This window comes from Lithobates pipiens, unplaced genomic scaffold (assembly GCF_037356315.1).
Source record: "Lithobates pipiens isolate NorthernLeopardFrog02 unplaced genomic scaffold, aLitPip1_a1.2 Scaffold_13, whole genome shotgun sequence".
NCBI lineage: Eukaryota > Metazoa > Chordata > Amphibia > Anura > Ranidae > Lithobates > Lithobates pipiens.
The window spans coordinates 536,594,170-536,611,129 of NW_027507718.1; the positions used below are offsets into that span (position 1 = coordinate 536,594,170).

General features: G+C 52.7%; 1 protein-coding gene across 1 annotated transcript in view; it reads left to right on the forward strand.

The window, feature by feature from the left end:
• Positions 1 to 16,960, forward strand: part of LOC143975734 (eppin-like) — a 40,722-nt gene that overhangs the window by 733 nt on the left and 23,029 nt on the right. The window lies entirely within an intron of this gene.

The following is a 16,960-nucleotide window of genomic DNA, read 5'->3' on the forward strand; positions in this document are numbered from 1 at the left end:
GATTGTACATGTAGAGGAGGACACGGGTCACCAGATTGTACATGTAGAGGAGGACACGGGTCACCAGATTGGACATGTAGAGGAGGACACGGGTCACCAGATTGGACATGTAAAGGAGGACACGGGTCACCAGATTGTACATGTAAAGGAGCACACGGGTCATCAGATTGTACATGTAGAGGAGGACACGGGTCACCAGATTGTACATGTAAAGGAGCACACGGGTCATCAGATTGTACATGTAGAGGAGGACACGGGTCACCAGATTGTACATGTAAAGGAGCACACGGGTCATCAGATTGTACATGTAGAGGAGGACACGGGTCACCAGATTGTACATGTAAAGGAGCACACGGGTCATCAGATTGTACATGTAGAGGAGGACACGGGTCACCAGATTGTACATGTAGAGGAGGACACGGGTCACCAGATTGTACATGTAGAGGAGGACACGGGTCACCAGATTGTACATGTAGAGGAGGACACGGGTCACCAGATTGTACATGTAGAGGAGGACACGGGTCACCAGATTGTACATGTAAAGGAGCACACGGGTCATCAGATTGTACATGTAGAGGAGGACACGGGTCACCAGATTGTACATGTAAAGGAGCACACGGGTCACCAGATTGTACATGTAGAGGAGGACACGGGTCACCAGATTGTACATGTAGAGGAGGACACGGGTCACCAGATTGTACATGTAGAGGAGGACACGGGGCACAAGATTGGACATGTAGAGGAGGACACGGGTCACCAGATTGTACATGTAGAGGAGGACACGGGTCACCAGATTGTACATGTAGAGGAGGACACGGGTCACCAGATTGGACATGTAGAGGAGGACACGGGGCACAAGATTGGACATGTAGAGGAGGACACGGGTCACCAGATTGTACATGTAGAGGAGGACACGGGGCACCAGATTGTACATGTAGAGGAGGACACGGGGCACCAGATTGTACATGTAGAGGAGGACACGGGTCACCAGATTGGACATGTAGAGGAGGACACGGGTCACCAGATTGGACATGTAGAGGAGGACACGGGTCACCAGATTGGACATGTAGAGGAGGACACGGGTCACCAGATTGGACATGTAGAGGAGCACACGGGTCACCAGATTGTACATGTAGAGGAGCACACGGGTCACCAGATTGTACATGTAGAGGAGCACACGGGTCACCAGATTGTACATGTAGAGGAGGACACGGGTCACCAGATTGTACATGTAGAGGAGGACACGGGTCACCAGATTGTACATGTAGAGGACACGGGTCACCAGATTGTACATGTAGAGGAGGACACGGGTCACCAGATTGTACATGTAGAGGAGGACACGGGTCACCAGATTGTACATGTAGAGGACACGGGTCACCAGATTGTACATGTAGAGGACACGGGTCACCAGATTGTACATGTAGAGGAGGACACGAGTCACCAGATTGTACATGTAGAGGAGGACACGGCTCACCAGATTGTACATGTAGAGGAGGACACGGGTCACCAGATTGTACATGTAAAGGAGGACACGAGTCACCAGATTGTACATGTAGAGAAGGAAACGGGTTACCAGATTGTACATGTAGAGGAGGACACGGGTCACCAGATTGGACATGTAGAGGAGGACACAAGTCACCAGATTGTACATGTAGAGGAGGACACGGGTCACCAGATTGTACATGTAGAGGAGGACACGGGTCACCAGATTGGACATGTAGAGGAGGACACGGGTCACCAGATTGTACATGTAGAGGAGGACACGAGTCACCAGATTGTACATGTAGAGGAGGACACGGGGCACCAGATTGTACATGTAGAGGAGGACACGGGTCACCAGATTGTACATGTAGAGGAGGACACGGGTCACCAGATTGGACATGTAGAGGAGGACACGGGGCACCAGATTGTACATGTAGAGGAGGACACGGGTCACCAGATTGTACATGTAGAGGACACGGGTTACCAGATTGTACATGTAGAGGAGGACACGGGTCACCAGATTGGACATGTAGAGGAGGACATGGGTCACCAGATTGTACATGTAGAGGAGGACACGGGTCACCAGATTGTACATGTAGAGGACACGGGTTACCAGATTGTACATGTAGAGGAGGACACGGGTCACCAGATTGGACATGTAGAGGAGGACACGGATCACCAGATTGGACATGTAGAGGAGGACACGGGTCACCAGATTGTACATGTAGAGGAGGAAACGGGTTACCAGATTGGACATGTAGAGGAGGACACGGGTCACCAGATTGGACATGTAGAGGAGGACACGGGTCACCAGATTGTACATGTAGAGGAGGACACGAGTCACCAGATTGTACATGTAGAGGAGGGCACGGGTCATCAGATTGTACATGTAGAGGAGGACACGGGTCACCAGATTGTACATGTAGAGGAGCACACGGGTCACCAGATTGTACATGTAGAGGACACGGGTTACCAGATTGTACATGTAGAGGACACGGGTTACCAGATTGGACATGTAGAGGAGGACACGGGTCACCAGATTGTACATGTAGAGAAGGAAACGGGTTACCAGATTGTACATGTAGAGGAGGACACAAGTCACCAGATTGTACATGTAGAGGAGGACACGGGTCACCAGATTGTACATGTAGAGGAGGACACGGGTCACCAGATTGGACATGTAGAGGAGGACACGGGTCACCAGATTGTACATGTAGAGGAGGACACGAGTCACCAGATTGTACATGTAGAGGAGGACACGGGGCACCAGATTGTACATGTAGAGGAGGACACGGGTCACCAGATTGTACATGTAGAGGAGGACACGGGTCACCAGATTGGACATGTAGAGGAGGACACGGGGCACCAGATTGTACATGTAGAGGAGGACACGGGTCACCAGATTGTACATGTAGAGGAGGACACGGGTCACCAGATTGTACATGTAGAGGACACGGGTTACCAGATTGTACATGTAGAGGAGGACACGGGTCACCAGATTGGACATGTAGAGGAGGACACGGGTCACCAGATTGTACATGTAGAGGAGGACACGGGTCACCAGATTGTACATGTAGAGGACACGGGTTACCAGATTGTACATGTAGAGGAGGACACGGGTCACCAGATTGGACATGTAGAGGAGGACACGGATCACCAGATTGAACATGTAGAGGAGGACGCGGGTCACCAGATTGTACATGTAGAGGAGGAAACGGGTTACCAGATTGGACATGTAGAGGAGGACACGGGTCACCAGATTGGACATGTAGAGGAGGACACGGGTCACCAGATTGTACATGTAGAGGAGGACACGAGTCACCAGATTGTACATGTAGAGGAGGGCACGGGTCATCAGATTGTACATGTAGAGGAGGACACGGGTCACCAGATTGTACATGTAGAGGAGCACACGGGTCACCAGATTGTACATGTAGAGGACACGGGTTACCAGATTGTACATGTAGAGGACACGGGTTACCAGATTGGACATGTAGAGGAGGACACGGGTCACCAGATTGTACATGTAAAGGAGGACACGGGTCACCAGATTGTACATGTAGAGGAGGACACGGGTCACCAGATTGTACATGTAGAGGAGGACACGGGTCACCAGATTGTACATGTAGAGGAGGACACGAGTCACCAGATTGTACATGTAGAGGAGGACACTGGTCACCAGATTGTACATGTAGAGGAGGACACGGGTCACCAGATTGTACATGTAGAGGAGGACACGGGTCACCAGATTGTACATGTAGAGGAGCACACGGGTCACCAGATTGTACATGTAGAGGACACGGGTTACCAGATTGTACATGTAGAGGACACGGGTTACCAGATTGTACATGTAGAGGAGGACACGGGTCACCAGATTGGACATGTAGAGGAGGACACGGGTCACCAGATTGTACATGTAGAGGAGGACACGGGTCACCAGATTGTACATGTAGAGGAGGACACGGGTCACCAGATTGGACATGTAGAGGAGGACACGGGTCACCAGATTGGACATGTAGAGGAGGACACGGGTCACCAGATTGGACATGTAGAGGAGGACACGGGGCACAAGATTGGACATGTAGAGGAGGACATGGGTCACCAGATTGGACATGTAGAGGAGGACACGGCTCACCAGATTGGACATGTAGAGGAGGACACGGGTCACCAGATTGGACATGTAGAGGAGGACACGGGTCACCAGATTGGACATGTAGAGGAGGACACGGGTCACCAGATTGGACATGTAGAGGAGGACACGGGTCACCAGATTGGACATGTAGAGGAGGACACGGGTCACCAGATTGTACATGTAGAGGACACGGGTTACCAGATTGGACATGTAGAGGAGGACACGGGTCACCAGATTGTACATGTAGAGGAGGACACGGGTCACCAGATTGTACATGTAGAGGAGGACACGGGTCACCAGATTGTACATGTAGAGGAGGACACGGGGCACAAGATTGGACATGTAGAGGAGGACACGGGGCACAAGATTGGACATGTAGAGGAGGACACGGGGCACAAGATTGGACATGTAGAGGAGGACACGGGTCACCAGATTGGACATGTAGAGGAGGACACGGGTCACCAGATTGTACATGTAGAGGACACGGGTTACCAGATTGTACATGTAGAGGAGGACACGGGTCACCAGATTGGACATGTAGAGGACACGGGTTACCAGATTGTACATGTAGAGGAGGACACGGGTCACCAGATTGTACATGTAGAGGACACGGGTTACCAGATTGTACATGTAGAGGAGGACACGGGTCACCAGATTGGACATGTAGAGGAGGACACGGATCACCAGATTGGACATGTAGAGAAGGAAACGGGTTACCAGATTGGACATGTAGAGGAGGACACGGGTCACCAGATTGGACATGTAGAGGAGGACACGGGTCACCAGATTGTACATGTAGAGGAGGACACGGGTCACCAGATTGTACATGTAGAGGAGGACACGAGTCACCAGATTGTACATGTAGAGGAGGACACGGGGCACAAGATTGTACATGTAGAGGAGGACACGGGTCACCAGATTGTACATGTAGAGGAGGAAACGAGTCACCAGATTGTACATGTAGAGGAGGAAACGGGTTACCAGATTGGACATGTAGAGGAGGACACGGGTCACCAGATTGTACATGTAGAGGAGGACACGGGTCACCAGATTGGACATGTAGAGGAGGACACGGGTCACCAGATTGTACATGTAGAGGAGGACACGGGTCACCAGATTGGACATGTAGAGGAGGAAACGGGTTACCAGATTGGACATGTAGAGGAGGACACGGGTCACCAGATTGGACATGTAGAGGAGGACACGGGTCACCAGATTGGACATGTAGAGGAGGACACGAGTCACCAGATTGTACATGTAGAGGAGGACACGGGTCACCAGATTGTACATGTAGAGGAGGACACGGGTCACCAGATTGTACATGTAGAGGAGCACACGGGTCACCAGATTGTACATGTAGAGGAGGACACGGGTCACCAGATTGTACATGTAGAGGAGCACACGGGTCACCAGATTGTACATGTAGAGGAGCACACGGGTCACCAGATTGTACATGTAGAGGAGCACACGGGTCACCAGATTGTACATGTAGAGGAGCACACGGGTCACCAGATTGTACATGTAGAGGAGGACACGGGTCACCAGATTGTACATGTAGAGGACACGGGTCAACAGATTGTACATGTAGAGGAGGACACGGGTCACCAGATTGTACATGTAGAGGAGGACACGGGTCACCAGATTGTACATGTAGAGGAGGACACGGGTCACCAGATTGTACATGTAGAGGAGGACACGGTTCACCAGATTGTACATGTAGAGGAGGACACGAGTCACCAGATTGTACATGTAGAGGAGGACACGGGTCACCAGATTGTACATGTAAAGGAGCACAGGGGTCATCAGATTGTACATGTAGAGGAGGACACGGGTCACCAGATTGTGCATGTAAAGGAGGACACGGGTCACCAGATTGTACATGTAGAGGAGGACACGAGTCACCAGATTGTACATGTAGAGGAGGACACGGGGCACCAGATTGTACATGTAAAGGAGCACACGGGTCATCAGATTGTACATGTAGAGGAGGACACGGGTCACCAGATTGTACATGTAGAGGAGGAAACGGGTTACCAGATTGGACATGTAGAGGAGGACACGGGTCACCAGATTGTACATGTAGAGGAGGAAACGGGTTACCAGATTGGACATGTAGAGGAGGACACGGGTCACCAGATTGTACATGTAGAGGAGAACACGGGTCACCAGATTGTACATGTAGAGGAGGACACGGGTCACCAGATTGTACATGTAGAGGAGGACACGGGTCACCAGATTGTACATGTAGAGGAGGACACGGGTCACCAGATTGTACATGTAGAGGAGGACACGGGTCACCAGATTGTACATGTAGAGGAGGACACGGGTCACCAGATTGGACATGTAGAGGAGTACACGGGTCACCAGATTGTACATGTAGAGGAGGACACGGGTCACCAGATTGTACATGTAGAGGAGGACACGGGTCACCAGATTGGACATGTAGAGGAGGACACGGGTCACCAGATTGGACATGTAGAGGAGGACACGGGTCACCAGATTGGACATGTAGAGGAGGACACGGGGCACAAGATTGGACATGTAGAGGAGGACACGGGTCACCAGATTGGACATGTAGAGGAGGACACGGGTCACCAGATTGGACATGTAGAGGAGGACACGGGTCACCAGATTGGACATGTAGAGGAGGACACGGGTCACCAGATTGGACATGTAGAGGAGGACACGGGTCACCAGATTGGACATGTAGAGGAGGACACGGGTCACCAGATTGGACATGTAGAGGACACGGGTTACCAGATTGGACATGTAGAGGAGGACACGGGTCACCAGATTGTACATGTAGAGGAGGACACGGGTCACCAGATTGTACATGTAGAGGAGGACACGGGTCACCAGATTGTACATGTAGAGGAGGACACGGGGCACAAGATTGGACATGTAGAGGAGGACACGGGGCACAAGATTGGACATGTAGAGGAGGACACGGGGCACAAGATTGGACATGTAGAGGAGGACACGGGTCACCAGATTGGACATGTAGAGGAGGACACGGGTCACCAGATTGTACATGTAGAGGACACGGGTTACCAGATTGTACATGTAGAGGAGGGCACGGGTCACCAGATTGGACATGTAGAGGACACGGGTTACCAGATTGTACATGTAGAGGAGGACACGGGTCACCAGATTGTACATGTAGAGGACACGGGTTACCAGATTGTACATGTAGAGGAGGACACGGGTCACCAGATTGGACATGTAGAGGAGGACACGGATCACCAGATTGGACATGTAGAGAAGGAAACGGGTTACCAGATTGGACATGTAGAGGAGGACACGGGTCACCAGATTGGACATGTAGAGGAGGACACGGGTCACCAGATTGTACATGTAGAGGAGGACACGGGTCACCAGATTGTACATGTAGAGGAGGACACGAGTCACCAGATTGTACATGTAGAGGAGGACACGGGGCACAAGATTGTACATGTAGAGGAGGACACGGGTCACCAGATTGTACATGTAGAGGAGGAAACGAGTCACCAGATTGTACATGTAGAGGAGGAAACGGGTTACCAGATTGGACATGTAGAGGAGGACACGGGTCACCAGATTGTACATGTAGAGGAGGACACGGGTCACCAGATTGGACATGTAGAGGAGGACACGGGTCACCAGATTGGACATGTAGAGGAGGACACGGGTCACCAGATTGGACATGTAGAGGAGGACACGGGTCACCAGATTGGACATGTAGAGGAGGAAACGGGTTACCAGATTGGACATGTAGAGGAGGACACGGGTCACCAGATTGGACATGTAGAGGAGGACACGGGTCACCAGATTGGACATGTAGAGGAGGACACGAGTCACCAGATTGTACATGTAGAGGAGGACACGGGTCACCAGATTGTACATGTAGAGGAGGACACGGGTCACCAGATTGTACATGTAGAGGAGCACACGGGTCACCAGATTGTACATGTAGAGGAGGACACGGGTCACCAGATTGTACATGTAGAGGAGCACACGGGTCACCAGATTGTACATGTAGAGGAGCACACGGGTCACCAGATTGTACATGTAGAGGAGCACACGGGTCACCAGATTGTACATGTAGAGGAGGACACGGGTCACCAGATTGTACATGTAGAGGACACGGGTCAACAGATTGTACATGTAGAGGAGGACACGGGTCACCAGATTGTACATGTAGAGGAGGACACGGGTCACCAGATTGTACATGTAGAGGAGGACACGGGTCACCAGATTGTACATGTAGAGGAGGACACGGTTCACCAGATTGTACATGTAGAGGAGGACACGAGTCACCAGATTGTACATGTAGAGGAGGACACGGGTCACCAGATTGTACATGTAAAGGAGCACACGGGTCATCAGATTGTACATGTAGAGGAGGACACGGGTCACCAGATTGTACATGTAGAGGAGGACACGAGTCACCAGATTGTACATGTAGAGGAGGACACGGGGCACCAGATTGTACATGTAAAGGAGCACACGGGTCATCAGATTGTACATGTAGAGGAGGACACGGGTCACCAGATTGTACATGTAGAGGAGGAAACGGGTTACCAGATTGGACATGTAGAGGAGGACACGGGTCACCAGATTGTACATGTAGAGGAGGAAACGGGTTACCAGATTGGACATGTAGAGGAGGACACGGGTCACCAGATTGTACATGTAGAGGAGAACACGGGTCACCAGATTGTACATGTAGAGGAGGACACGGGTCACCAGATTGTACATGTAGAGGAGGACACGGGTCACCAGATTGTACATGTAGAGGAGGACACGGGTCACCAGATTGTACATGTAGAGGAGGACACGGGTCACCAGATTGTACATGTAGAGGAGGACACGGGTCACCAGATTGTACATGTAGAGGAGGACACGGGTCACCAGATTGTACATGTAGAGGAGGACACGGGTCACCAGATTGGACATGTAGAGGAGGACACGGGTCACCAGATTGGACATGTAGAGGAGGACACGGGTCACCAGATTGGACATGTAGAGGAGGACACGGGTCACCAGATTGGACATGTAGAGGAGGACACGGGTCACCAGATTGGACATGTAGAGGAGGACACGGGTCACCAGATTGTACATGTAGAGGAGGACACGGGTCACCAGATTGTACATGTAGAGGAGGACACAAGTCACCAGATTGTACATGTAGAGGAGGACACGGGTCACCAGATTGTACATGTAGAGGAGGACACGGGTCACCAGATTGTACATGTAGAGGAGGACACGGGTCACCAGATTGTACATGTAGAGGAGGACACGGGTCACCAGATTGTACATGTAGAGGGGGAAACGGGTCACCAGATTGTACATGTAGAGGAGGACATGGGGGGAAAAGGTTGGACATGTAGAGGAGGACAGGGGGCACAAGATTGGACATGTAGAGGAGGACACAGGGGGAAAAGGTTGGACATGTAGAGGAGGACATGGGGGGAAAAGGTTGGACATGTAGAGGAGGACACGGGGCCCAAGATTGGACATGTAGAGGAGGACACGGGGCACAAGATTGGACATGTAGAGGAGGACACGGGGGGGGAAAGGTCGGACATGTAGATTGTACATGTAGAGGAGCACAGGGGACACAAGATTGGACATGTAGAGGAGGACATGGGGCACAAGGTTGGACATGTAGAGGAGCACAGGGGGCCCAAGATTGGACAAGTAGAGGAGGACACGGGGGGAAAAGGTTGGACATGTAGAGGAGGACATGGGGCACAAGGTTGGACATGTAGAGGAGGACATGGGGGGAAAAGGTTGGAAATGTAGAGGAGGACATGGGGGGAAAACGTTGGACATGTAGAGGAGGATACGGGGGCACAAGGTTGGACATGTAGAGGAGGACACGGGGCACAAGGTTGGACATGTAGAGGAGGACACGGGGGGGAAAAAGTTGGATATGTAGAGGAGGACACGGGGGGGAAAAGGTTGGACATGTAGAGGAGGACATGGGGCACAAGATTGGACATGTAGAGGAGGACACGGGGGAAAAGGTTGGATACGTAGAGGAGGACACGGGGGGGAAAAGGTTGGACATGTAGAGGAGGACATGGGGCACAAGGTTGGACATGTAGAGGAGGACACGGGGGGAAAAGGTTGGACATGTAGAGGAGGACATGGGGCACAAGATTGGACATGCAGAGGAGGACACGGGGGGAAAAGGTTGGATACGTAGAGGAGGACACGGGGGGAAAAGGTTGGACATGTAGAGGAGGATACGGGGCACAAGATTGGACAAGTAGAGGAGGACACGGGGAGGAAAAGGTTGGACATGTAGAGGAGGACATGGGGCACAAGATTGGACATGTAGAGGAGGACCCGGGGGGAAAAGGTTGGATACGTAGAGGAGGACACGGGGGGAAAAGGTTGGATACGTAGAGGAGGACACGGGGGGAAAAGGTTGGACATGTAGAGGAGGATACGGGGCACAAGATTGGACAAGTAGAGGAGGACACGGGGAGGAAAAGGTTGGACATGTAGAGGAGGACATGGGGCACAAGATTGGACATGTAGAGGAGGACACGGGGGGAAAAGGTTGGACATGTAGAGGAGGACATGGGGCACAAGATTGGACATGTAGAGGAGGACACGGGGGGAAAAGGTTGGATATGTAGAGGAGGACACGGGGGAAAAGGTTGGACATGTAGAGGAGGACATGGGGCACAAGATTGGACATGTAGAGGAGGACACGGGGGGAAAAGGTTGGACATGTAGAGGAGGACATGGGGCACAAGATTGGACATGTAGAGGAGGACACGGGGGGAAAAGGTTGGATATGTAGAGGAGGACACGGGGGGAAAAGGTTGGACATGTAGAGGAGGACACGGGGGGAAAAGGTTGGACATGTAGAGGAGGACACGGGGGGGCACAAGGTTGGACATGTAGAGGAGGACACGGGGGGAAAAGGTTGGACATGTAGAGGAGGACACGGGGGAAAAGGTTGGACATGTAGAGGAGGACACGGGGGGAAAAGGTTGGACATGTAGAGGAGGACACGGGGGAAAAGGTTGGACATGTAGAGGAGGACACGGGGGGAAAAGGTTGGACATGTAGAGGAGGACACGGGGCACAAGGTTGGACATGTAGAGGAGGACATGGGGCACAAGGTTGGACATGTAGAGGAGGACACGGGGGGAAAAGGTTGGACATGTAGAGGAGGACATGGGGCACAAGGTTGGACATGTAGAGGAGGACACGGGGGGAAAAGGTTGGACATGTAGAGGAGGACATGGGGCACAAGGTTGGACATGTAGAGGAGGGCACGGGGGGAAAAGGTTGGACATGTAGAGGAGGACATGGGGCACAAGGTTGGACATGTAGAGGAGGACACGGGGGGAAAAGGTTGGATATGTAGAGGAGGACACGGGGGGAAAAGGTTGGATATGTAGAGGAGGACACGGGGGGGGAAAAGGTTGGACATGTAGAGGAGGACATGGGGCACAGCATATTCTAGTGTAGTGGTACCCCCATAGGGGCTGCTAAGTGATGTGGCCCACCTGTCACCCTGCCTGGCCCGGCATTCAATTCGCAGACACTCCAAGACAAAGAACAGTCCACTGGCTTTGTTTTTTGTTGTTGTTTTTATTGGGGGAATTCAACATGAATGGGGATGGAAATTATGGGATGCCCAGTGGAATAATAGCAAAGTTGCTAGGGACAACTATGTACACTCCCTGTACACTCCTCCAGACTCCACCACACGTCTTCACTTCCTATCTAGTGCTTCCCTCCATTCCTCCTGGATGTCGCTTCTAGTGATTCCAGGAACAGTTAGCACATGGTGATTAGACCCGACCCTGGCTCCTCAGTCAGGCCTAAGCAATAGACGTTTGCAGGCAGGGACCGCGGGCCCCTTTGGTGTAGCAGAAAACATGGAAAGTCTTGTTAGTGCTGGCTTTCTCTCTGGTGGATTACTGGTCCCAGTCCTAATGCCCTGCCAGCCCTCCTGCCCGACCCCACTGCAATCCTCACTACTGGCTCCACACCCAGCTCTGACTGCTTCCTCTCCAGTCCTCCTGACTGCACGTCACTCACCAGCCCTCCTGGCTGCAACCGGTGGTTCCCTCCGGAAGACTTGCCCGGCAGTATTAGCCCCTGACTCCCCTCTGGGCCTCATCAATTTAGACAGTTCGTTCTCCTTATAAGATATCATAAGGATATGTCCTGTACCCGGTGCTGTACCCAGTGCTGTACCCGGTGCTGTACCCAGTGCTGTACCCACGCCGATTGTCTGCACTTTCCTGAGGTTTAGGGTCAGCTTCAGTCCGATGCTTTTCACACGTCACCTTGTTTCACCCGGCCAACCTTCACCTAATAATACAAAACGCAGGACTTTCTGGGCGATGGATGGTCCTCCTAGTGCTGGCTCTTCACTGTTGGGGTCAGGCTTGTTTTAGGTCAATATATCCCCCCCATGTCCATAGAGAATTGCAGGCGTGGAATATATTCCATAGTATGTCCATGGACCATCAAATATCCAGCTGATCCCATGTGTGCCGGATGTGGTCACCTGGAGGACTGGCATAGAGCAGGGCCGTCTTATCAAGTGGCAATGCCCAGGGGCGCCAGCAGCACATGGGGCCCCATCAGGGAAAGGTCCGTCGCTCCAATGATCTAGGGGGGTGTGACAGTGCTGAGGTCAGATGATCGATGGCATGTACATGCACAAGAAACTCATGTTACCACTAGCAATGGGGCTCAGGCTGAGTGGGCATCGGTAAGGAGGTGGCATCATCTACCGGCCAAACTGTCACCTGAGCCTCTCTAATCATTGTCAAATGTCGGCTGCTCCTCCCAGCCGGAGGTCTGTGACTGGAAACGGGTGCACAGTGCCATCTGTGGCTGTCTTTGTTGATCCTGTTACTCAATGTCCCACTCACTGAGATATGCACAGCAGCTTCATAGTGAACAGCGCCACGGGTGGTGGAGAGGCCAATCTGCCCTGCCTCCTTGTAATGTAGCCAATGCCTGCTATGCCTGTGCCAGAAGCTCCACCCCTGATGTGGACACACATAGGGCCGGTGCTACCACTAGGCAAACTAGGTAGTCGCCTAGAGCGCACTACCACCTAGGGTGCCGCCACGGCCGGGACTCAGCTCCCCCACAGGGGGCTGACTGGGTCAGCCACCACAGACACACCTTAAAGCAGCTCCATCAAAGTAGGAGGTGCAAACAGAAGGTGGGAGAGACAAATCCAGTGATACACAGGAAGCGCTGCCTGCAGGGTGACATACCCCTCCTGGCCCGGCCGCTGGAGACTCTTTGCTGAATAGGGATGTCTCTTTGCTGGATTAGGATGTCTCTTTGCTGGATTGGGATGTCTCTTTGCTGGATTGGGATGTCTCTTTGCTGGATTGGGATGTCTCTTTGCTGGATTAGGATGTCTCTTTGCTGGATTGGGATGTCTCTTTGCTGGATTGGGATGTCTCTTTGCTGGATTGGTATGTCGGAAGGAAGTTCTTTGCTTTCAGATGGACAAATGGGATTTCTTCTGTACTCATTTCAGCAACATCGTCCATTCCCAACAAAATGGCAGCCATCTGCCCATAGACACCAAATCCCTGCCGCATGAGTGTGAATGAAGGGAGTAAAAGATGGCTTCAGCCCCAACTTCTCCACCTGTAGAAAACTCCTTAGACACGCTTCACCCTTTTAATCATAGAGGACAACCACCGTCTATTCCAACCAATATCTCCATCCACACCACCAGACATTTACAACATCTGCTCCAAAAGACACTAAGTGATGCCATCTCACGTCCTCTACTCTTCCCTTGCGTCTCCCGTCCCCTACTCCTCCCTTCCCTCTCTCGTCCTCTACTCTTCCCTTGCGTCTCCCGTCCCCTACTCCTCCCTTCCCTCTCCCTGTGCTCTACTCTTCCCTTCCGTCTCCCGTCCCCTACTCCTCCATTCCCTCTCCTGTGCTCTACTCCTCCCTTCCGTCTCCCATCCTCTACTCCTTCCTTTCCATCTCCCATCCTCTACTCCTCCCTTCCCTTTCCCGTCCTCTACTCCTCCCTTCCTTTTCCCGTCCTCTACTCCTCCCTTCCCTCTCCCGTCCTCTACTCCTTCCTTTCCATCTCCCGTCCTCTACTCCTCCCTTCCCTCTCCCGTCCTCTACTCCTCCCTTCCCTCTCCCGTGCTCTACTCCTCCCTTCCATCTCTCATCCTCCCTTCCATTTCCCGTCCTCTACTCCTCCCTCCCATCTCCCGTCCTCTACACCTGCCTCCCATCTCCCGTCCGCTACTCCTCCCTTCCCTGCCCTCTACTCCTCCCTCCCCTCTCCTGTCCTCTACTCTTCCCTTCCCTCTCCTGTCCTCTACTCTTCCCTTCCGTCTCCCGTCCCCTACTCCTCCCTTCCGTCTCCCGTGCTCTACTCCTCCCTTCCGTCTCCCGTCCCCTACTCCTCCCTTCCCTCTCCCGTCCTCTACTCCTCACTTCCGTCTCCCGTCCTCTACTCCTCACTTCCGTCTCCCGTCCTCTACTCCTTCCTTTCCATCTCCCGTCCTCTACTCCTCCCTTCCCTCTCCCGTCCTCTACTCCTTCCTTCCGTCTCTCATCCTCTACTCCTCCCTTCCCTCTCCCGTCCTCTACTCCTCCCTTCCCTCTCCCGTCCTCTACTCCTTCCTTCCGTCTCTCATCCTCTACTCCTCCCTTCCCTCTCCCGTCCTCTACTCCTCCCTTCCATCTCTCATCCTCCCTTCCATTTCCCGTCCTCTACTCCTCCCTCCCATCTCCCGTCCGCTACTCCTCCCTTCCCTGCCCTCTACTCCTCCCTCCCCTCTCCTGTCCTCTACTCCTCCCCTGTCCTCTACTCCTCCCTTCCCTCCTCTGTCCTCTACTCCTCCCTTCCCTCTCCCATCCTCAACTCCTCTCTTCCCTCTCCCATCCTCTACTTCTCCCTTCCCTCCCCTGTCCTGTCCTTTACTAGCTGTGATGGATCTCGGATACCCCCGCTGAGCATCTCCGCCAGACCTGTGTCTCCTGTCCTCCAAACGCACCTGCAGCCTGTAGACTCGCCATAACCAGCTCTTAACCCCTCAATCACGAGACAAGCCACACAGGTGTTGAGGGTTAAACATGCCGAGAATAAACTGATTATTAAAAACCAAACATGCACCTTTATACACAGTTAGGGACACTCCTCTTAGCCTTGTCATAGAGGGGGAGGGGAAAAGGAAGAACCACTGGAAACTCAACACTTGTATATTCAAACAGCTACAGTTGAAGCACATGAAGGGATTATGACAAGCAGGCAGCCCCTCCTTACCCATCCCCCGCTGGGAGGTGTCTCCAGACCTTTGTCTATATGCCCTGACCCAACACAATTAACTCGTAGTGCCCTCTGTATCATCGCTGCTTCTTCCATTGCGGTTAGGATGGGAAAACGTAGGGACACCCCTGGCCCCATTTGCTCCGCATCTTCGCGACAGTTTGCTATTTCTCCCGGACAGTCCCAGGCAACGGGAGCCATGCTGGGCTGCTGATCACCACCAAACAGCCGCTTGTAGGCAATCTCGAGCTCCCATTCCTGCTCAACCAGGAACTCCAATTCCTCCAGGTCACAGGCCTCTTCTGGGAGGTCCAGCACCTCATCCCGGAAGTCCAGGATGTCTTCCAGCCGCCACTCCTCGATGCTCCCAAAGTCTGGGTCTCCGTACATTTTTTTATGGAGCAGCCCCACGCCGCCATAGCCAACGCCTTCTGTCGGGCTGCCATCTGCTGTACCTGGCCACAGTTGAGCCGCGAACCACCGGAGGGCTCTATAGCTGGCACCCAGCCTCATCTCCTCCCGAACCAATCTTCCGAGCTCCGTCTTCCACTCATCTCGCGATTGTTACCTCAGGAACACCTCTCGTGCACGGTACTGCGTCCAGTACATCTCTGTGGAGGAGGGAAGGATCTTCCCCTGATGGTGCCGCTCGTGGCTTAGCGCCTCTTGCCAGAGTTGCCGGCGAATCACATCCTCCCAGCCGAGCATGGTGTGCTCTGTCATTGGTCCCCGATGTTGCTTCCGCATGCCTTGCAGCCTCCTCCCAAACTCCGCTCTCATGCTAGTCCCCGTATCGCATCTCTGCAGCTGCCCGGATCTTGAATCCCGGTGGTGATTTGGATGTCCTGGACTGCAGGAGACATCCCACCGCTGCCACCACTGTGATGGATCTCGGATACTCCTGCTGGGCATCTCGGCCACACCTGTGTCTCCTGTCCTCCAAACGCACCCGCAGCCTTCAGATTCGCCAAAACCAGCCCTTAACCCTTCAATCACGAGACAAGCCACACAGGTGTTGAGGGTTAAACGTCCAGAGAATAAAACTGTTTATTAAAAACCAAACATGCACCTTTATACACAGTTAGGGACACTCCCCTGAGCCTTGTCATAGAGGGGGGAGGGGACAAGGAAGAACAACTACAGTTGAAACGCGTGAAGAGATTATGATAAGCAGGCAGCCCCTCCTTACACCCCCCCCCCCCCCCCGCTGAGAGGTGTCTCCAGACCTTTGTCTACATGCCCTGACCCAACACGATTAACACAGCAACAAGGGTGGGAGGGGGGATGTAGCATTACATTGTCTTAATGCCATTTTGTCCCCAAGTCTTGTAGCCCCATGATTTGGGAATGCCGCCATCTTGTATATGTCTTTATCAGCTAAAACTACTTTGTGGAATAAAAGTATATATTTAGCTCAGCCAGGCCAATAGGTTTAGGTAGCCAGAAACGACTCCAGGAGTCCAGCCACAGATACCACGTTCACCCGGTTCCGATGACTGGAGGTGGCATCTTCTCCAGGTGGTGGGAGATGGCAAATAGCCCTCCAAATCTCATGTTCT